General features: G+C 35.9%; 1 long non-coding RNA gene across 1 annotated transcript; it reads right to left on the bottom strand.

Moving 5' to 3' along the window:
- Positions 1-1,322: 1,322 nt before the first annotated feature.
- Positions 1,323-8,393, bottom strand: LOC131825955 (uncharacterized). The gene is made up of 3 exons (XR_009351380.1): positions 8,337-8,393; positions 4,864-4,935; positions 1,323-1,930 (listed from the first exon to the last, which is right to left on the bottom strand). It is a non-coding gene; the product is annotated as an uncharacterized LOC131825955 (long non-coding RNA).
- Positions 8,394-24,089: the final 15,696 nt, after the last annotated feature.

The following is a 24,089-nucleotide window of genomic DNA, read 5'->3' as shown; positions in this document are numbered from 1 at the left end:
GGTTCAAATCATTATTCTACCAGTGAGTATGTATGTGACATCAGATAAGTTACTTATCTGGTATAAGCCTCAATTTAAACATCAGATTCCTGGAAGTGTTTTGAGCATTAAGAGAGATAATGTATATCTGCGCTTAGCTCAGTGCCTCGTGCATCAAATGACAAATTGTGGCTATGAAACTATTTTCGGAGGATTCTGCTCTGATGTGAGTGTTGCACATAAAGAACTCCTAGGGTATATTTTAATGCATTTTTACCATTTTCTTTCATTCACATGCCTTTGTACAAATGATTTTTCATTCTAGGATAAATACACTTTGAAGAGAATATTAGTTTGGTTTAACAGAGAAAAATATAGCAGTGACAACAAGACAGAACTTCTCTCCTCCACAGAAGTCTAAGTCTGGCTGACCAGAGAGTAAAAGTGGCTCTGATCTGTGAGATAATTGAGGAGCTCAGACTCCTTTGATCCCATTATGCCTAGACTATCACCCTTACCCACATACATGATGGAAGGAATCACCATCTCCCTGTCTGTGCTCTGGCCAGCAGGAAGGAAGAACAATAGGTCGGGTGCCTGAGTGGCTTAGTCAGTTGAACCCCTGCCTTCAGCTCAGGCCAAGATCCCAGGGTCATGGGATCTAGTTCTGCATCAGGCTCCCTACTGAGTGGGGAGCCTGACCCTCTCTCTACCCTTCCTCCCTGCTCATGATCTCTCTCTCTCAAATAAATAAATAAGGTCTTAGGGACACCTGAGTGGCTCAGTCAGTTAAGTGTCTGCCTTCAGCTCAGGCCTTGATCCCAGTGTCCTGGGATCGAGTCCCACATTGGGCTCCTTGCTCAGTGGGGAGCCCACTTCTCCCTCTGCCAAATGCTTCCCCTGCTCGTGCTCTCTGTCTCTCTGACAAATAAATAAATAAAATATTTAAAAATAGATAGATAGATAGATAAGGTCTTAAAAAAAGAAGAAGAAGAAGAAGAAGAAGAAGAAGAAGAAGAAGAAGAAATAGAGGCCAAGTAGCTTTTCTTAAAGGACACTACCTAAAAATATTTCACTTTCCTTCAGCTTACGTCCTATTAACCAGATTACCTAAGCATACCTAGCCACAAGAGCATCTGGAAAATAGCTCACTGCAATAGGCCCAGTCGAAACTCAGTAAGCCAAATCGCTAAAACAATCTGGAAGACAATTACAGAGTTATTTCCAAAGGTATATGCATCAGGTATCCATTGCGGCCTAGCAAATCATCCCAAACCATCCCACTGCTTCATGACCTAAAGCGATAGCCATTTATTTAGCTCATGATTCTAAGGACTGGAAATGGAAACAGCTCTGCTGGGTGGTTTGAGCTGTCCATATGGCAGAGATCAGCTGCAAGGTTACACTGGGGGGCAGGCCGAGCTGGCAGCTGGAGCGCTTCAACCTTCTCATCCTCCAGCAGGTCTGTTTGCCCAGCCTCTGTGCAAGAGCTTTCATGATCCAGCCTCAAGACTTGGCAGTTTTCACTCTGCTCCATTCGGTTGGTCAAAGAAAGCCACAAGGCCACCCAGACTTAAAAGCTGGGGAAACCCACTCTGCCTATGAGGGGAGGATCTCAGTCATGATAAGGGAGGGGAGGAATTTGCTGCCATTTTTGCAATCCACCCCTGAGGGCAATCAAATTAGAGGTACTATTTATAAATTTACTATAGTACAAATATGAAAGATTGTTCTTACTGTAAAATACGTGATGTTAATTTGAGACAGATTAAATTGCCAAGTGAAGGGAGATAGATACAAATGTTATGTCCCTTAGTCACACATAGTGAGGAATACATGCCCATACTTGCATGACATTTAAATTAGATTTAGGCCTTCTACAGTGTACACCCAAGCCATGTGTTAGGGGGTAGCTGATCTCTGTGACAGTGGCTGTCAACTCTCCAGTGATCTGAGAGAGAGGAAAGAAAACATGGCATCATCCAAGGACAAAATAAGTCAGGTAAACATTAATTAGCCTGGGTATCAGAATAACTGAGTTCTAGTTCAAGCTAGGATTCACAATTCGTTTACTTTTCTATGTATAATTTTAAAAGGCTGAACTAAATTAAATCTCATATCCCTTCCTGTTTTGACTGGTGTTTGGGTTACTAAGAATGACAAGAAGAGCCTTGTTCTTTCCAGTGACGACAAAACTGAACATATGAACCAAAAGGGGAATACAAATGATTAGGTCACTTAGTGCCAAATACCAATATATTTGGAAACTTTCAGATAACAATCCAAATTATGTATATAGAAGCAAAGCTGAAAAATATATCTGATTGCAAGCCAACTCCACAGATTTCTTTTTCAAAAGAGACCGATTATTGATTAATGCATGGCAAATAATCCCGTAACAATTAAAATTAAAATGTAAATATAGATCTAGAAGAATATGATAGAGAATCTTAAGTGAATTTGTTTAATAACTGAAACAATAATTGATCTCTACATATGATATCATATCACAGGCAATATAAACTTAGATAAGAATTTTTTCTCCTCAGTGAGTCTGGGTGGCTCAGTCGTTAAGCATCTGCTTTCGGCTCAGGTCATGATCTCAGGGTCCTGGGACTGAGCCCTGCATGGGACTTCCTGCTCAGTGGGGAGCCTGCTTCTCCCTTTGCTCCTCCCCCTGCTCTTTCTCTCTTTCAAATAAATAAAGACAATTTAAAAAAAAAAAAAAAAGATAGTGGCATTAGGCTATGGCTTCTATCACTACATCCTAGCCACAAAATTGTAAAGAACTCTACAGAATGACCAGCCCAGTAATTATCAAAGTATGATCCTAGGACCAGGACCAGCAGCATAAATATGGCCGATGAACTTGTTTCATACGATAATCCTCCAGGCATACCTCAGACATACTGAATCAGAAACTGAAAGGACCCTGATATTTCAACAAGCTTTGGTTTGTTGAAACCCTAAGGTTTCAGAACCACTAGACTAGCCAACATTACCTAGTAAATCATCCAGGCAGTCAATCAGAGACTGAATAGAACAAATCTATCATCCTGCCGTCTAATTATTACTCTTTTCTGCTTTAAATCTATCAACAAAAGTTACCTCTGTTTGCTACATGAATGATGTCTCTGGAAACATTATTAAGGTTCTCTGGAAGAATTCATGTGACTTAATTTCATCAAAAGACACATGTTCTTGGTATGTAAGAGAAACCCAACAAATATTTGTTACTTCATTTATTGTGAATTTCATAGAAGATACAAAGGGACTTAAAAAAAAAAAAAAAAACGGTTTTAAGAAGATAAACAGTACATGGAAAAGGGAACTGCCCCAAGAGTTACATGTTTTCAAACTGGGGAGAACCATATGGTTTAACAACCTCTTTTTAGAAAGAAAGAAAGAAGCCATAGCTCACAGGGCATCAGGAGAATTTTCCAAAGTCAGGCCAATTTTTAGTAACAGAATCAGGATGGGAACTTAGGTTCCTAACTGAAAGCTAGTATTCTCTGTTTTAAAATCCACCCCTCCAATGAATTAGAGATCTATGGAAGTATTTTAATGTTTAACACCATGACAAAATAATAAGACAAAAATCAAGTAGAGAAGTAAGCCTTTACGTGCCAAGAATAATGGCAGAAGATGCAATTAGTCTATCTAATATGGGAGAAATAAAAACTCAGATTCTCCACAAAAGACCTGCTCCTTCTTTGTTTTTTTTTTTTTGTTTTTTTTTTTTTACAAGAGATATCAACTTTTTCATTTTAAATCTTAAATAAGACATGACACCCTGGAATGTGGAGGCTTTCACTAGAAGCTTTTTTTTATTTCTTAAAAATCCTTTAAGTATAAAGAAATAAATTCCTCACCTAGGAAAACTCTTTTTGTAACATCAAAAAGAGATAAATCCACAAAGGGGGGGGGGGGACTGTTGAAGGAGATCGTCATAGCAACCAGATAAGAACAAATTTGGCATAGAAAGCAACCTGATTATTTCTTCTTTTTAATCAAAATTACATATCATCAAGTTCGGAAACAAAACAATTGGGAAAACGGTACAAGAATTTCCAAGTACATCACATGCACATTAATGTTTATTAACTCTCCAAACACCTAAAGTAGGTGCAATTATTCATTAATACAGGAATAATTTATATTTCATGGGATTGCCAGACTCATTTCTTTCTACTCTAGATATTTAAAAATCAGCAAACATGGATTTTTCTTTTCCAGAAATATTTTTCAAATTCATTTATTTCTTATGTTTTTATAAAAACTCAATTTATACTGTCTCAACATTTTAATGCTGATTTTATTTTTTATGATACCCATTATCCCCAACTGATGTGTTATGGGCGATTAATGCTGACTTACATAGCTTTCAGAAATGTTCATATTTTCTTGCTTTCTTGACAACAGTAGGATGGTTCTGAGTCCGAATTCGGCCTCCTATTCTTTTTTTTTTTCTGAAGATTTTATTTATTTATTTGACAGACAGAGACCACAAGCAGGCAGAGAGGCTGGCAGAGAGAGGAGGAAACAGGCTCCCCGCTGAGCAGAGAGCCCATGTGGGCTTCATCCCAGGACCCTGAGATCATGACCTGAGCTGAAGGCATAGGCTTTAACCCACTGAGCCACCCAGGCGCCCCTAAATTAGCAAATCTTATTCTGGAATCCTAAATGCAAGTCTGAGAGCCTTACTGAAAAGGATAAATAGGGAACTAAATCAATATGAATGTTGACTGCATAAAAATATAATACAAATATAATATATAATATTATATATCATATATATAATAGTATAATATATTACATATAATATGTGATATTATACATAATAATAAATATAATACAAAAGTATAATACCAAAGTTTATCTTACATCAGAGCCTGAAATGGAGATTCCTATGGAAGCAATTTATTGAGGAAGACTTCAACATGCCTCTGTCACTGTCTAATAGAACGAGCAACACAATGATATGGATAAGGATATACATCCAAATAATAAACAGTATTAATGTACATGACAAAATTAAGACCGAATGAGTAAGAGTGGTTAGTCAGTTAAAATATGTTCTAAATTACATATAATGTTCAGAGTATTTTAAAATTATTATTTAATAAAATTAATTTTTAAAATGATAAATGCCTAAAATTATTAATGTATCTAAAAATCTCTAGATGCCCACACTACGAGTAAAAGGCCGTGTTACTAACATGTACCCTAAGAGAGGTCTTGGGTAGAAATCCCTAGAAATAGAGTTTCCAACAGGGATTTTGGACAAGTGATTTATTGAGAAATCAATTCAAGTAACCATGTGAGAAAATCAGGGAAGCAGGTTAGGATAGGGAAAAGCAAAGCAAAGGTTAGTTTCAGAAATAGTCTAGCCTCAACTTGATCCTACAAGGTGTTCCTAAGCATTAATGGTGACAGTCGTTTTCCACCATTAGCCAAGGGGACCAGGTTTTTGTACCCTGCCATTTCAGCCAGTTGTTGCTTGTCACTGCCTTGAAGGTAATGTCCAAGGCATTCCCAGCCATATAAACTTTGGTGGCAGAGAGCAATTCTTTTGAGAAGTGTGCGGCTCTAAGTCATTAGAAACCTACACTAACTATAGATGGGGGTTTAATGCACCAGAAGGAAAAAACTGTGTCGGGTATCAACCATGTCTAATACTAAGAAAATAATACATTAAATAAGAAACCATTTAATCTGGAAAAGGGCAGAAAATAGAGGGGAAAAAGAAAATAGAGCAGGTGGACAAATAAGAAAAAAAATAAGATTTAAATCCAATTATTATTATGTTAAATATAAACATTAATTTTTCCAATTAAAATACAAAGAAGACAAGACTGGATTTAAGATATGTAAGTTGCTTCCAAGAGACAGGCTTTAAAAATAAGGATGAAGAGGGGTGCCTGGGTGGCTCAGTGGGTTAAAGCCTCAGCCTTCGGCTCAGGTCATGATCCCAGGCTCCTGGGATCAAGCCCCGAATCCAACTCTCTGCTCAGCAGGGGGCCTGCTCCCCCCGCCCCCCTGCCTGCCTCTCTGCCTACTTGTGATCTCTGTCAAATAAATAAATAAAATCTTTAAAAAAAAAAAAGTAAAGGTGAACAAAAATTGAAAGTAAAAGATAGGGAGTAAAATAGTAAATACTTGCCAGTAGAAGATGGGGTAGGTATATGAATAGAGACAAGTAGGCTTAAAGTGAAGAAGAATTACCAGATAAAAGTAGCTATACTGTAATAATAAATGAGTCAAACAATCAGAAACACATTAAAAATAATAACATAATCTTGATATATATAAAGTAAAAGTTGGCAGAACCAAAAAGAGAAACAGACAAATCTATAAAGCTCCCTATGACTATAGTATACGATTTTAACATGTATCACTCAATAGCTGTTAGAATATGCAGACAAAAATATCAATATGGATAGAGTCTGACAATCAAAACTGACTAACATATTTCTTTATCAACACATATAGAATAGCACACCCAATTCATAAAAGAATTCAATTCTTCTTCAAATTCACATATAACATTGATCAAAAAGGACCATATGTTCTGTCAAAAAAAAAGCAAAAATAATCAGAAAACTCCAAAATTTTGGACATAAAGTGATAAACTTGTAAACAATTTTGATTTGGAGAAGAAACCAAAATAAAAAAGTATTTAAAATGGAATGATAATAAAAATTAAACATAGCAAAAACTTATGGAATTATGATTAAAAGAAATGTATACCCTTCAATACTTTGGGAAAAACCAGGATGAAAGTCAATGTTTTAAGTATCTATTGCAAGAATTTAGAAAAAGAACAGCAAAATAAAAACAAAGGAAATAAAGGGAAGGAAATAATAAACAAAAGGAGAAGGTAATTCAATATAAGAATGTATGATAAAGAATATAACAAATCTAAAAATTGGTTATTTGAAAAATACAAGTTACATTTATCAGTAAGACTGATCAAGGACAGGGGGCCTGGGTGGCTTATTCCTTAAGCATCCGCCTTCTGCTCAGGTCATGATCCCAGGGTCCTAGGATCAAGCCCCGCATTGGAGGGCTCTCAGCTTTGCGGGAAGCCTGCGTCTCCCTCTCCCACTCCCCCTGCTTGTGTTCCCTCTCTCGCTGTGTCTTTCTCTGTCAAATAAATAAATAAAATCTTAAAAAAAAAAAAAAAGACTGATCAAGGGCAGATAAATATACTACACAGAAAGAGAGAAAATAACATCAGAAATAAGGATATAACTAAAGAAATGACACATTTTAAAATAAGATGTTTGAAACATCTTTACATTAATTAATTGGCAAATTTAGATGAAATCAAGAATTCTTTTAAAAAACCCATTATACAAAATAGGAAAAGAAATGGAAATTTTGACTACGACTATATCTATTTTTAAAATTAATTCTAGTTAAAAATCTTCCCATAAAGAGATCTCAGATCCAGATTCATTTATTTACGAATTCTACGAAATAATAAAGAAATAACACAAATTTTATGCAACCCTACTGTACTCTCTTTTTATGAGGCCAGGACAACCTTTTCCCCAAAACCTAAAAATAACATCACAAAAAGGAAAGTTGCAAGATGATCTTTATCCTAAATACAGAAGCAAAAATCCTAGACAAAAGTTTTATAAACAGTATGAGTGGAATGTGTGTGTATGTGAATATATCAAAGCCAAATGGGTTTATTTAAAAAAATGTAAGGTTAGTTTATCATTCAAAGTTTCAAATTCTAATGATCTAATTCACTACATTAAAAAAAATAAAGAAAAAATATGTCATCTCAAAATATTTAGAAAAAGTGAATAAAACTCAAAATCTATTCATGATGAAAAACAACTGTTACAAAACATTTTGAATCTGATATATGGCACTACAAAGATTCCCCAGCAAACACACTCTCAATGATACGATATGATAAACTTATCCTTAGTTTGGGAACAAGGTAAGAATGTTTCATATGGAACTGTATTTACATGGAATGGAAAAGCCTAGATTGTCTAATAACTCAAAGAAAAAACCAAAACACACAAGAATTGCAAAGAAAAAATTTTGATAGTATTAGCAAATAATATGACTGAAGATATAGATTATCCCAAAGAATTCAAACTATTCGACTTAATCAGTGAATTTATCAGTGCTGCTAGATTCAAAATCATGTAAAACTCTATATTTCTTTAAAGCAGCAGTAAACAATTAGCAAAGCAAATTATGAGACTTATACCATTTTCATGGCACCAAAATTCACCAAACATTTAAAAATAAATCTAACAAAAAATGTACAAGACTTCTACCTAGAAGACACCAAATATTGCTGAGAGAATTAAAGAAGATTCGCTTACAGGAGTTCCCCCTTACTTGTGAGGGTTTCTCTTTCTGTGGTTTCCTGTTACTCTGTCACTCTGACTCTGGAAGCATGTGATCCTCCATCTCATCACGGGTCAGAAGGTCAATAGTTGCCTGACACTACATCACAATGTCTTTGCCATCAGCTCACTTCATCTCATCATAGAGGCATTTTACCATCTCACTTCATCCAAGAGGAAGAAGCATAAGTTAGTACAGTGATATTTTGAGAGAGAGAAACCACATTCACATAACTTATTACAGTATATCATTATAATTTATTATTTTATTATTATTATTCCTAACCTCTTAATGTGCCTAATTTATAGATTAAAATTTGTCTTAAGTGTGTATGTATAAAAAAAATACATAGTGCATATAGGGTTTGATATCTGCAGTTTCTGGCATCCACTGGGCATCTTGGAATGATCTCCTGTGGATAAAAGGGGACTCCTATAAATAGTATTAAAGACAGGCTAGTAGTAAGTTATATAATGTTTATGGTTTGGAAAAATGAGTGTTGAAAAGGTATCAATTCCCCCCCCCCAAATTAACCTACAGATCCATACAAATATCAGCAAGCTTTTTTAAAGAACAAAATTAGAAAACTAAAACCTAGGTTATAAACTATATCTTAACTACAGCTTCATTTATGGTTTAATTGGACAGCCATAGCTTACTATATTATATATTCTGTAGCTATTCAATGTGCAATTTATTCTTATAAGCACATGAAACAGTTAATATGTCTTTCAATTTCAATCAGTATTTCCCTGAATATCCATAAAATTCAGAGAAATTAATAAAAACTTACAGAATCAAACTCTTTCAAGATATTTAAATACTAATAATTTTTAAAACTCTCCTGAACATAATTAAAACCTCATGTCTAATATATTAAATTCTCTTAGGTTAAACATTTTAAAGAATAGATAAAAATATATAAAGTATCAAAAGGATTATAGATGTGTAAACAATCCAGGATTCAGGTGAAAGATCAGAACTAGATTATAATTCTGTGGTCATAGGATCTATTCTTTCTTTGTTATTTAAAAAACCATAATAGCTTTATTGAAATATAATTCAAATACCATATATTTCACCACCTTCTGTTATATAATTCAATGTTTTCAGTATATTCAGAGTTGTGCAACTAATCCCATGGTTAATTTTAAAACATTTGCTTTACCTGAAAAAGATACCCTGTACCCATTTCATTAGCAATCACTTTCCATTTCTGCCTAACTTATGGTCATATACTGACACTAATCTCCAATCCGTCTCCAGTTTTGCGTCGAGAAAGGATGCTGTGAGGAGAACACACAGAACATACTGGGAGAAGAAAGAGGGGCTGTGAAGAGTGCCTCCAGGGGCACTTAATGAGGGGAAATGAGGGGAGCTTAATATTTTTAGTTCCACCGTGCAAAATCTGAAACCATCATGGGAAATCTAAAAGAGTAGAGACTCACTCACCAGCTGTTTTGGAAATGGAACCAATAGCAATATAGTTAGGTTGGAACGATTCTGTTCTCTCAAAATTTATTAGAACAATGGGTGCATGAACGTTGTCCACAGACGAGATGTTCCACATGTGTGAGAGCGCTTGAATAAAGACATCCTAATACGTCTCTAATAAGACACCTGAGGGACAGATAGACCCACAACCACAAGATCCTGGAAGAAACTCTCAGACTGAGGAAGCAGTTACTATGATGCATGTAATCAAAAGACAAATATATACTAATATTGGAGAAACTGCAAAAGAGAAAACAGCCAGCAAGAAATCTGTCAAGATCCTCAGGAGTATCTTTCCAAGAGAGGAGTCAAATGGAAACATCGACCAGACTCAGGGCATATGAAGCCAACGGACCATAGTGCTCTTCCAAGGAAGGATTTCACGACCCTTACATCTGCTTATCTAAATAGAAAATGAGGAACATAAAGGATACCAAACACTCTCTACACCCGCCTGCTCATTTGGTGAAGTGTTTTGGATGGAAGCAGCCTGAGCCGAAAGAGAGAAGATTAAATTTTAAATCAAGTCCAAAATTCAGATATTTGTTTACTTATGTATTTATTTATAAATTTTTATTGATTTTAAATGGAAATTGTAACTGTGTACAATTTAAAGTGAGAGAAGAATCTAGGTCTGCTCTATCTTCAGAGTAAGGAGATAAGCCAGTGCCCTGCCAGAATTTTCTTCTAAGGCTTGGGAAAGGCCACCCTCACTGGGTCAAGGTTAAAGCCATGATGAGAACAAAAATAAAGTTGTTTTTATTATTATATGAATCATGTTTATCCAATGATACTCAATAAGATGTTATATCACCCTCATAGAAATGCTGAGGAAAACCATGTAATGGTATGGAAAACTGTTCAAAGTTTTTCTCAAATTACAAAAAAAGCAAGATGAAGGATACGAGAATATGCCATTCCAAAATATACTTCTTTGGCATATAGATTTTTTTTGAGCTAAAGACAATCAAGATTTAGTAGGTATAGGTAAAGCTGTTTACCTCCCCCTAACCGCATTAAAATAGAATAGAAAATTCCTCCTTTTGTAAAGGAAGTTCCCATTTATAAAAGACATTTCCATTTGTAAATACCCCTACCAGGGAAAGAACTACTCTGAGACCTCTGCCCTCACCTGAGAGGCTCTTAACTGCATCACAAAACATCCCTTTCTTCTCTCATCTTTCCATAACTTGCCTCCTTCTCTCAGAACCGCAAGCCCCTTTTCCTTTGTTTAGCCTAAGATAGTATATAAGCCTCAGTCATTCAGCCACCTCCTCAAGTCTTATTTCTTTGTGAAACTCTTTTGGGTGTGTGTTGTGTGTGTGTGTGTGTGTGTATACACACACAAATATATATATATATATAGATAGGTAGATAGATATACACAAATATATAGATATATATTTGTGTGTGTGCATGTGTGTAAAACGAAACCATTTTTCCCCCTCCTGTTAACCTTTTATCCATTTGATTTATGGGCCCCAGCTATTAAAACTAGAAGAGTAGAGGAGTGCTTGGATGACGCAGTTGGTTAAGCAATTGACTCTTGATTTCCGCTCAGGTCATGATCTCAGGGAGGTGGGGTGGATCCCCACACTGGGCTCCACACTCCATGCAGCATATACCTGAAATTCTCTCTCCCTCTCCCTCTACCCTTCACATTTGTACTCTCTCTCTGAAAGAAAGAAACTAGAATAATATAGAGAAAATAACATTTCCTCCCATACAAAGTTAATATGAGTCTTTGTTAAAGGAATATCAGAATATTTATAATAGATAACATTCTGTTTATATGTATATCCTAAATTAATGACACTAAACTTTTATATAATTGTAAGGAAAATATAATTTTTTACAGGTCTTTAAAAAATTTTATTTTTATTTATTTACTGTTTTATAGTTTTTTATTGAAGTATAATTAACATACAATGTTATATTAGTTTCAGGGGTACAACATAATGATTCAACAATCCTATACAGATCTTAGTCCTCATCAAGATAAATTTAATCTTAATCTCCTATATCTATTTCACACCATTCCCTTTATCTCACTTGTGGTAACCACCAATTTATTTGCTGTATTTAAGAATGTTTTTTGGTTTATCTCTTTTTTTCCTTTGTTTTCTTCTATATTTTAAATTACACATATGAGTAAAATTATATGGTATTTGTCTTTCTCTGTTTAACTTATTTCATGTAGCATCATACACTCTAGATCCATTCATGTTCTTGCAAATGGCAAGATTGCAGTCTTTCTTATGACAGAGTAATATCCCATTGTATATATTTATATACCACATCTTTATCCATTCATCTATGGATGGACACTTGCATTGCTTCCTTATCATGGCTACTATAAATAATGCTACAGTAAGGATACAGGTGCCTATATATTTTTTGTTTAGTGTTTTTGTTTTCTTTGAGTAAATAGTAGTGGAATTACTGGATCATATGGTAATTCTTTTCTACCTAAAATGTAAGTTTAAAGTACATGCACTTAGAAAATTGGCCCAGTGTTTGTAAATGGTTTTGAGCCATTTCCCCAATTCTACCATTTTCTTTAGGATATTTGGGTTATTTCCTAATATTATCCTGTATAATATAAGGGATTTACATTTTAAAGATGTTTATAGTTTCCAAAAAAGAAATTTCACATAAACTATCTCATTCCAGCTTTGTAACAATTCTTCAAGGTATGCAGATTAAATAGCACAATGTCATTTACATATAGGCTCAGAGAAGTAAATAAATATAACAGAGTGAGAACAGAGTATAAAGGAAGACCTTCTGGATCTAAATTAATGTACAATTAACCCTTACACAATGTGGAGAGTGGGGTTCTGACCACCTCCACAGTCTGAAATAACTTTTGACTCTCTGAAAACTTAGCTACTAATAGCCCACTGTAGACTAGTAGACTTACTGATAGTGTAAACAATGTATTAATATACATTCTGTATGTTGTATGTACTACATACTGCATTCTTACGATAAAGTAAGCTAAAGAAAATATTAAAATCATAGGGATGAGAAAATGCATTTATAGTACTGTACTACTAGTTATCAAAAAACATGTATATATAAGTGGACCCACACAGTTCAAACCTGTGTTGTTGAAGAGCCAACTGTACTTTCCAACAGAGTACATTTTCTCCACTTTGCAACTAAATTACATTCAAAAAGAATATCACATTTAATATTCACATCAATTTCCATTTATTTCATATCAAACAAATTCAAAATATGCAAAAGTAAAATTATGTAGTTTAGTAGAAAGACATTGATGGAAGTGTTAACAATTTTACCACATGTTCTTGAGATTTACGTGGTCTGTAAATTTTGAAATTAAGTACAAAATATATATGCATAATGACTATATAATATATAACATATCTAATATATAAGATAAATACCCATTACATAGAAATACCAGGTATGGGGAGTGGTTTTCACCAATATTGTCTTAAAGGGAGTAATAGTAATTCTTTGTATTTCAAAGTACCCAATGTTCAAGAATGGGCATATATGTGTATACATATATGTGTGTGCAAATATATATATATTTGTGTGTATATATATATACACATATATATATTTGACTTATATATATGTATATATAAATCAAAACCCCAGTGAAAACTATGTCAATAATCAATCTGTAAGTTAAAATTAGTTTACTCAAAGGTATATATGGGGATGACTTCTAAATTTTATTAGTAACTATAGAATATTGGATTTTGCCACAATACTCTGTTTATTTCTCAGAAATGGTCCCAACAACTCAAGTCAAGTCAAAACCACTTCAGTGTGCATTGTCAGGTGATGAGGTCTCTATTCCCATTTGACCTCAAGCTCAGCCTACTTCAAACCTCACCATCTATCTGCCTTTTCTTCTGACAGAAAACAACCAGGGCTTTCCAACTCAGTTAAACTCAAAAGAGCCTGCTGGGTGGGAAAGGGAATCACCAAACAGCAATCCAGCGGGTTGAATGAGAGTGCTTGGGGGAAATGCTTGCATATGAACAGCATGTTTCTCACACCCACACCCCAAGCTTTGCAGACCCAAGAGGAAGTTTTGCTCATTGAAAGGGTAGTTTCAAGGCTCTTGAAGGGATCAGGACAAGCTACCCCAAAATATGTCACTTTGACATAGAATTATTTTGAGCTGAAGTCATTTGAGTTCTGGAATTCCTTATCTGCCTGAAAGCAGAGATCCCAACAGAAGTCAGTTGTCATAAATCTCCTTCCCAGGAGCAATTATTATCTTATCAGACAAGACTGAGCCACACCCAGACAGATATTGTCACAAAGAATCATATCTCCCATGTATTTTCTCTAAAGGATGATTTATTTTTCCAAAAAGTCATTTGCATTTTCATAAGTGCCCTTTTGCCCCCACCACTCCCCCTAGTAAGTTTAATACATAGACTCCAAGTTTTAACCAGCCCACTGAGGTGCTCATCACTGGGTAGTCCTGTGTATATGCAAATATGCACAGGGTAATACACTAATTTTCTCTCATTAATCTGTCCTTTGGTAATCTAATCGGCAGAGCTTGAGCCAAAGAGCCTAAGATGGATAGGGGAAAAATAGTATTTTTGCCTCTTTTACATTCTCTACAATAATTTTCAATGATACTATGCCATTTCCCCCTAAATTTGTCCTTTGAATGTATACACCTCACAGCATCACTCTGAGCATTTTAGGGTTGTTGTTGTTGGTGTTTTTTTTTTAATCTTTAAAGTGGTGATCAAAACACATTCTTCAGGTAATTAATGTGTATTCTGTCTGAAGCAGTAGGTGTAAATGGTTTTGTTTTTTACATGTAAAAAGTAGGTTCTTACTTTGTTATTATTGTTGCTGTTATCATTTCTCCGGCACTATAAGAAACATGGCGGTACTTAAAAACCGGGCCTCTTTAATCAGACTACTTGGGTTGGAATCTTGGCTCCATCTTTTGCTAACCATGTTGCCTTGGGCCCATTATTTTATCTCTCTCCACTTTTTTCTTCATCCATAAAGTGAGGATGAGATTACAGCTCTTCTCCGAGGGTTATGGTGAAATGAAGCGAGCTGTCCAAGAAGAGCATTCAGTAACTGCTAACCAGTTATTGAAATGTTAGTATTCACAGAAGCTGCTAGCAATACAAGCATGCTTCTCTACTTGGGCCAGCTAAGCCTGACTGGAGTGACGAATATGGAAAGGGCAAGTAGCCAAGATTATGTGTAACTAGTGCCCTCTTGGGATCAAAGGAAAGAATCAAATTTGTTTTTGAAAATTACGAAGAATTTTGAAAAGGAAGGACTACAAAGAAGTGAAAACACTAATTCCTCAAGGGCTCTTTATCATGGACCCTGCTGGAGGTACAAAAGGCTTTGGAGGCTAGTGAGCTAGATGGTTAAACTGAAAGTGCGTTTTTGGTCTAAAAAAATAAATCATTTGAATGGAGTCTCAGTGTGATTTTCACGAGGGTGGGAAAGTTGATTTGGGTTATACAACGAAAAAGAAAACAAAATTTACAACCACAAAAGAGAGTGCAAAAACCAACACTGGCAAAAGGAAACCAAGAATGGTATAAATTGCTCATGATTTAGCTCTACCACACATCACTCAAGCCAGCAGGGCTGAAGACTGAAATGGCTTCCTCCCTTCCATCTTTCCTTCCTTCTAAATAATTGCTGTTTTTCCCTTTGGATTTACCCACCTTTTAATCTAAATAGCATATCCATAATTGATGATGCTACTACTGGGCACTTTTTGCTTAAGATCGGATGAGAATTTTCTGCTTACTAGTAATTTGATGTGAATGTAATTGTTTTATTTAAATCTTGGTAGATTCAGTGTAATTTTTTTTAAAAGGGAAGGAAAAAAAAATTTCCTGTGGATTGCTCCTTCAAACAGTGTCCACAATTTTATATTTCTTTGCTCTAAATTGTTTTTCATTTTTCCCCTTAGAAATGAACTGCAATCTAATTGAATTATATAGCATTTATACACGGTAAAGTAAAATCTTGATTTAATGTAGGTATACTGTAATTGTAGAACTGTAACATAACAGGCTCAAGTTGTTCTTAAAATGTTTGCTTTAGTATAGTAGTGATATACACAGAAAGCAGAATAAAGAACTCAGAAACAAAAACATGTATATGGTCGGCTGATATTCAACAAGGGTGGCAAGAATACAGAAAGGGGAAAAGATAGTCTCTGTTACTGGTGGGAGAGTCTGTGTTGTGTGAATTGAGGTCTCGGTTCTTGAATTCCCTATGAAAATATTTACCTGAGGATCTGTGCTCAGAACAGAGACAGCCAGAAGTAGCAAGCACACACGCACACACACACACACACACAGAGAGAGAGAGAGAGAGAGAGAGAGAGAGGTAGCAAGCACAAAGCACTTTACAAAAGGAAAGTACACCCTCAATGTGGGAGAGCAGGCAAGTTCTGCGAGGTGGAAACAGTCTCTAGGTTGTTTTGGGATTAGATATTTGTTGGGTCTTTCTGGGCTGGGAGAAGAAAAGTGGTGATGTACAGTGGGTTGGTCTCTAATGGCAACTGCTTCCAACCATTTGGGGGGGGACTCCTCCCATAGGTTGGGAGGGGGAGTTTTTGACCCTATAAGGTTTGTACCATCATGGTGGACTTTCTCCATGGTGGGAGGCTGTATCTACAATGCAAATGTATTATAATGAGTGCCTGGGATTGCCCTGGGGCAGAGGGAGGAGAGTGTATGCTCTGCACCTGTGGCTCTTGGTCTGTCAGCCCCAAGGTCCTGGAAGTCACAGAGTCAGGATGTTGTATCCCTTGGCTTCTGAGGCTTAACCTATTTATCATAATCCTTGTCCCCCACCACATCGCTATCATTCCCCTCCTCAAGGACTTGGGACTCTGCCTCAGACCATTCCCTCCACTGTTCATTTCTAGGTTCTACCTAAGATCTTCAACAAGAGGTATTGGGAAAACTGGATATGCACATGCAAAAGAATTTAATTGAACTCTTATCTTACACCATACAAAAAATCGACTCAAAATAAAGACTTAAATTTAAGATCTGAAAATATAAAACTTGTAGAAGAAAAAAAAAACAGGAGAAAACATTCTTGACACTGGCTTTGGTAATGATTTCTCAGATATGAAACCAAAATCAGAGGTAACAAAAGCAAAATTAGACAAGTAGGACTACATCAAATTAAAAAGTTTCTGCAGAGCAAAAGCAACAAGAGAATGAAAAGGCAATCCACAGAATAGGAAAAAGTATTTGCAAACCATGTATCTGATAAGGGGTTAATATACAGAATATATAAAGAACTCATACATCTCAATAGCAACAAATAAAAATAAATAAAAAATAACCTCATTACAAAACAGACAAAAGACTTGAAGAGACATTTCTCTGAAGAAGGCATACAAATGACAAACCAATATATGAAAATATGTTCAAAATCACTAATCTTCAGGGAAATGGAAATGAAAAACACAGTATTACCTTACATGTGGTAAGACAGCTACTATTTAAAAAGCAAAAGAGAATACTTGATTTAATGTTTTATGTGTGTGTGTGTGTGTGTGTGTATATATATATATTTTGTTTTGAGGCCAAAAACAGCAAAGACAGCCCCTTCCTACTCCAATGCCACAGTCTGGGACTTCTCCACTGCCGTATTTCCCTTGCTGGACATATTACACAGTATTTTTCTTTCCTTTAAATTACAACTCATGGATCGTCTCCTTTATGAGAACCCAAGAAACTCACTTAACCCCTTCTTTATGCCAACAAGACTCCCTCCAACCTATCCATCCATTTGGTGTTTCTGTATTTATAATTATGATTTTCACTGCAGCAATGTGTGTCCCCTCCTTGTCATACCATGTGGATTCACAAGGCAGACACTGTACTTATCCTTTACAGAACACCTCAAATGCAGGGTTAGCAGGTACTCAATAGATAATGGCTGACAACTGACAGGCAGAAAGGTGCACATTTCACATAGCAGTTGGATTTTTCTTTCTTTTTTTTTTTTCCCCCCTTGAAAACCTTTCATAAGAGTATGAAGAGACTCAGCCTAAAACAGAGTACGCTAGAACTGGGAGGGAAATTATTCAAAAGAAAAACTATAAACAAAGGACATTAACCCTAGGCCTCCTATGCTCTGGCAAATTTTTTTCTTATGTTTTTTTAGGGGCAGAAAATGTCTCCCTTTTTCCCTTTTAGGGTCTTCAACTGGTCTAATAATGAAGTCAGCTAAGACAGATTGACTAGAAACAAAACAAATTTAATTTTAGATATATGAAAACTCCACAAAAATATGAGACCCAAGGAAGTCAGACAATTGAGGCTTATGGGTCACCCTGAGCTACAGAGGGAGATAAGGACCTGGGGCTTCAAAGGGGTGGAGGGCACTTCACAGGACACTAAAAAGAGCAGGTGTTAGAATTAAATGCTTGCCCTGCCACACTGGTAAGTCTTTTATTTATTTTTTTTTCAAAGATTTTATTTATTTATTTGACAGACAGAGATCACAAGTAGGCAGAGCAGCAGTCAGAGAGAGAGAGGAGGAAGCAGGCTCCCCGCTGAGCAGAGAGCCGGATGGGGAACTTGATCCCAGGACCCTGAGACCAGGAGCTGAGCGGAAGGCAGAGGCCTACCCCACTGAGCCACCCAGGCGCCCCAGGTAAGTCTTTTAGATACAAAAGTTATCTTTGGTGCTAGCTCTCCCTCTGGATCAGACCCCCCTATCTAAATTCTTTTAGTCAGTTAAGGAGAAGTCAAAGTTTGTTTGCTTCTGTGTTTCTTGGGAGTCTGCTGGATCTTGACTGCTTTCAGCTCAAAATTAATCCACATGCTAAAGTGACATATTTTGGGGTCACATATTATGCTTCCTTTCATCTCTTTTCTTTTTTTTTTTTTTGGAGTGGATATTTGGCCCTCAGCTGAAGTCCTTCTGTTCACCCACTCCTTCCTCGAAACTACTGTTTCCGTCCATCTACTGGGTGCCAGCCATCATCCCCCAGATTTCAGGCAGTGCACTTGATCAATATAATATCCTCAGGTTTGTGTGATTTTTTTTTCCCCAATAATTTCATTACACTTGCTTTTGAAAAAAAAAATTCTACACACCCATAAATACACATTCTTTTTTTTTTTTTAAAGATTTTATTTAATTATTTGTCAGAGACAGAGGGGGAGAGAGCGAGCGAGCACAGGCAGACAAAGAGGCAGGCAGAGGCAGAGGGAGAAGCAGGCTCCCTGCCGAGCACGGAGCCCGATGTGGGACTTGATTCCAGGACCCTGGGATCATGACCTGAGCCGAAAGCAGCTGCTTGACCAACTGAGCCACCCAGGCATCCCTAAATACACATTCTTACCTCATTTTGTAAGTCAGCACATGAGCTTGATACTAAAATAAATTGAAAAAATTCCCTCTAAAACTTGCTACATCACTGTAATGGGCAGGTTACTAGAAAGGAATTAGTATGAAAATAGGAAATCAACATCTAAATTTGGATAAAGGAGATAAAACAGAAAAAGTAACATAGCCAGGGATATAAAACCAGGAGTGCTAAGCCAAACTCATCAATAACTAAGAAAATCAATGAGGAACTCATGAACCAGGCTTGCAGACTAAATCCGGGCAGGACTTACAATGCAAGTAAACGTGGACAAGTTGACTTTGGCTTCTAGTAACTCTGGGTATTTCCACATGACTGGAACCTGTCCGTTCAACATGACTGTGTCCCTAGGAATTCCTTACTGAAAAATAACTGTATTCAATCCTGGGTGGCCATTTGGACCTCAGTTTCCTCAACTGAAAAATGGGTACAGTGATAATAATGATAGGCCCTATTTCAGAGTATTTTGGGGAAAATACATGAAGTGTTATCTGTTTTCTGTCTAGATCCTTTGCTGATACATATTTCTCCTAATTTCTGCTACTCCTTCAAATGTGTTTATTTTCATGAGGGACAATAACCTCTACCTAATTAATTACACTGATAATGACAGCATTTCAAATTGGACAACATTTTGAGAGGTTAACTATGCCTTCCTAGTAACTCTCATGTTACAGCCTGTAACTGTCTCTACACAGGACAGCCTTGAATATGGGTATTAAAAATTGAAAAGGCTCATATATAGTTTAATTAGATAACAATGCCTACAAAATTTTGTTAGTGGTATATTATGTATTAAACATGGTATATTATGTATTATGTATGGTATATTGTGTATTAAGCTCCAACTAAGTGCACAATTATATTTTAGATATATATCTATATATCCAACTAAGTGCACAATTATATTTTAGATTTAAATATACAAATATATATATATATAATATAATTGTGCATTTAGTTGGAGCTTAATACACAATATACCATACATAATACATAATATACCATGTAATATACCATATATATATATATATATATATATATATATATATATATATGAAAATCCGAGTCTTATCTTCTTGAAGCTTGGTCAGCTAAAAATCTGCCAGAACGGAAACAGATAACCCCAGTTTTGGTCTTAACTGGTCACTACATATTGTGACTTGCAGCTAAATCGTATAGCCATTAACTTTAATTAAATATCTTGAGAACTAGCAGAAAAATATATTGTCTTTACCTTCAAGCTTATCTTGAAGACTGAATTAGAGAATACTTGCATAATCATATTCTAATATGCAAGTCAAATTTAAAAAGGCATTATTATTATTAATTTTACTACCAGTATTAGGGGTACCTTTACATTAAAAAATATATATATATTCTAAGCCATCTATACCCATTGATTGAGTTAAATCTCTGACAGGAGGAATGAATAAAGCACAATGACTTTCATATTCTTCTTAGTTTTGAAATTGTAAGATTTTAAATAACTATTCCTTGAATTGCAAACTGGCAGAATTCAGAGGAAAGAGTATTAATTTATGGGATATTGGTACTAACAAATAATTTTGAGATTTCCAAGTAAATCACATAGCATATTGAATGAATTAAGAACAATTTATTTCTTAGTTGTTGGGTTTTTGTTTTGTTTTGTTTTTTAAATATTTTGTTTATTTATTTGACAGAGAGAGACCACAAGTAGACAGAGAGGCAGGCAGAAAGAAAGCGGGGGAAGCAGGCTCCCTACTTGAGCAGAGAACCCAATGTGGGGCTCGATCCCAGGACCCTGGGACCATGACCCGAGCTGAAGGCAGAGGCTTTAACCCACTGAACCACCCAGGCGCCCCTTAGTTGTTGTTGTTTTTGTTTTTTTGTTTTGTTTTGTTTTTTAGGAACAAATCAAAGTGCTCTAAAATCCCAATGGAAAGATCTTTGTATCCTAAGGGAACATCTTACTTGGTGTCAGTTAGTAGCTCTAATTAATTGTGAAATTCATCTTAATCTACTGGCCAAGAAACCAGTAATGTAAAGAAAAGCTAATACGGATAAATTAATACTCTTATACTGGTAACAAAAGCCATAAGTAGTGTATTTACATAATATTCTTAAAAGAAAAGCCAACCCCTTAACCCTTTGAGTAGTTATTTTAATTGAGTAATGGTATTGCAAAGTGGTTGAAAGCATATTATCACAAATTCTAGCATCAGACTGTCCAGGTTCAAGTCTGAGCACCACCACCTGCTAGATGTGCGGCCTTTGGCAACATGTCTAATCTCTATGGGCATCAGGTCCCTTACCTACAGAATGAGAATAACAAATATAGTAAGGCCTGTGCACAGTGTCATGAGGATTAAATGGGTTCAATTATGTAAAACACCGAGAACAGCACATGGCATATATTGCCTTACTTCTTGTTGTTATTGTAATGAAATGCTAATACTACCTCCTCTTCTGTACTCTTCCAGCATGACCCCCAACCCCATTCTCCAAAAAGCATACACTCATGCGGACAGTGGTCTAACACTCCATATCCCCTGTCTTCACCCTTTTTGTTTAATTAATCTTTAGATTTACCCCTTACATAAGCAGTATACACCTACCAAACACTGTACTAATAGTTTACAAATGACATAATTTAATCTTCACAAATATCTGTAATGTAGGTATATTACTGTCCTGTTACAGAAAGAAGAAAAGGAGGCTGAGTTTAAGTCACTTGCTCATAGTCATGTGTGTGGTGTGTGTGAAGCTGAAATTCGACGCCAGATCAGACAGTTCAAAAACCTATGCTCTTTAAAAGATATATATATATATATATTATATTTAGCTGACATCATTAGTTTCAGATGTAGAGTTTAATAGTAATCAGTTGCCTATAACACCCAGTGTTCATTACATCACATACTCTCCTTAATTGCCCATCACCTAGTTACCCCGTGCCCCTATCCCTTCCCTTCTTTTTCTGTAAACCTTAGTTTGTTTCCCAAGATCCAGAGTCTTTCATGGTTTGTCTCCCTCTCTAATGACTTCCCCTGCCTATGATTCTCTGCACTGTTTCTTATATCCCACATATAAATGAAACCCTATAATTGTCTTTCTCTGTTTGACTTATTTCACTCAGCATAATACCCTCCAGTCCTATCCACATCAATGTAAATGGTAACTATGCATCCTTTCTGATGGCTGAGTAATATTCCATTGTATATATAAACCACATCTTCTTTATCCATTCATTAGTCGATGGACACACCAGCTCTTTCCACAGTTTGGATATTGCAGACATTACTGTTAAGAACACTGGGATACAGGTGCCCCTTCGGACCACTACAGTTGTATCTTTGGTGTAAATACCTACTAGTGCAATTGCTGGGTCATGGGGCAACTCTATTTTTAGCTTCTCGAGGAACCTCCATATTGTTTTTCAGAGTGGATGTACCAGCTTACAGTCCCACCAACAGTGTAAGAGGGTTCCGTTTTCCCCACATCCTCACCAACATTTGTTATTTCCTATCTAGTTAATTTTAGCCATTTTGACAGATGTGAGGTGGTGTCTCATCATGGTTAAATCAAAATACCAGGTGTATTTACCTGATGTCAAGTGATATACAGTGTTTTTTCATGTGTCTGTTGGCCATTTGTATGTCTTTAGTTTTGTTGACTGTTTCTTTCGTTGTCCAGAAGCTTGTCTTGAAAAGTCCCAACGGTTCATTTCTGCTTTTGTTTCCCTTGCCTTTGGAAACATGTCTAACAAGAAGTTGCTGTGGCCAAGGTCAAAGAGGTTGCTGCCTGTGTTGTCCTCCAGGATTTTGATGGATTCCCATCTCACATTGAGGTTTTTCATCCCTTTTGAGTTTATCTTTGTGTATGGTATAAGAAAAAGGTATAGTTTCATTCTACTACATGTGGCTGTTTAATTTTCCCAGGATCATTTATTGAAGAGATTATCTTTTTTCCATTGGATATTTTCTCCTGCTTGGTCCAAGAATAGTTGACCATAGAGTTGAGGGTCAATTTCTGGGTTCTCTATTCTGTCCCAATGATCTATGTGTCTATTTTTGTGCCAGTATCATACTGTCTTGATGATTATAGCTTTGTAATATAGTTTGAAGTCTGGTATTGTGATTCCACAAGCTTTGATGTTCTTTTTCAACATTCCTCTGGCTATTCAGGGTCTTTTCTGGTTTCATTTTGGTTTTAGGATTATTTGTCTCAGCTCTGTGAAAAATGTTGTATTTTGATAGGGATTGCATTGAATGTACAGATTGCTCTGGGTAGCACAGACATTTTAACAATATTTATCCTTCCAATCCATAAGCATGGAATGTTTTTCCATTTCTTTGCATCTTCCTGAAATTCCTTCATGAGTGTTCAGTAGTTTTTAGAGTACAGATCTTTTTGGTTAGGCTTATTCCTAGGTATCTTATGGTTTTGGGTGCAACTATAAATGGGATAGATTCCTTAATTTCTTTCTCCTATCTCACTGTAGTGTATAGAAATGCAAATGATTTCTGTGCATTGATTTTATATCCTGCTATGCTGCTAAATTGCTATATGAGTTCTAGCAATTTTGGGGTGGAGTCCTTAGAGTTTTCCACATAAAGGTATCATGTCATCTGCGAAGAGAGAGATAATTTGACGTCTTCTTTGCCAATTTGAATGCCTTTTATCTCTTTTTGTTGTCAGATTGCTGAGGCTAGGACTTCTGGTACTATGATGAATGACAGTGGCAAGAGTGGGCATCCCTGTTGTGTCCTGACCTTAGGGGAAAAGCTCTCAGTTTTTCCCCATTGAGAATGATATTCATTGTGGGCTTTTCATAGATGGCTTTTATGATATTGAACTATAC

This window comes from Mustela lutreola, chromosome 2 (assembly GCF_030435805.1).
Source record: "Mustela lutreola isolate mMusLut2 chromosome 2, mMusLut2.pri, whole genome shotgun sequence".
NCBI lineage: Eukaryota > Metazoa > Chordata > Mammalia > Carnivora > Mustelidae > Mustela > Mustela lutreola.
This window is presented reverse-complemented; position numbering and strand designations above follow the sequence as displayed.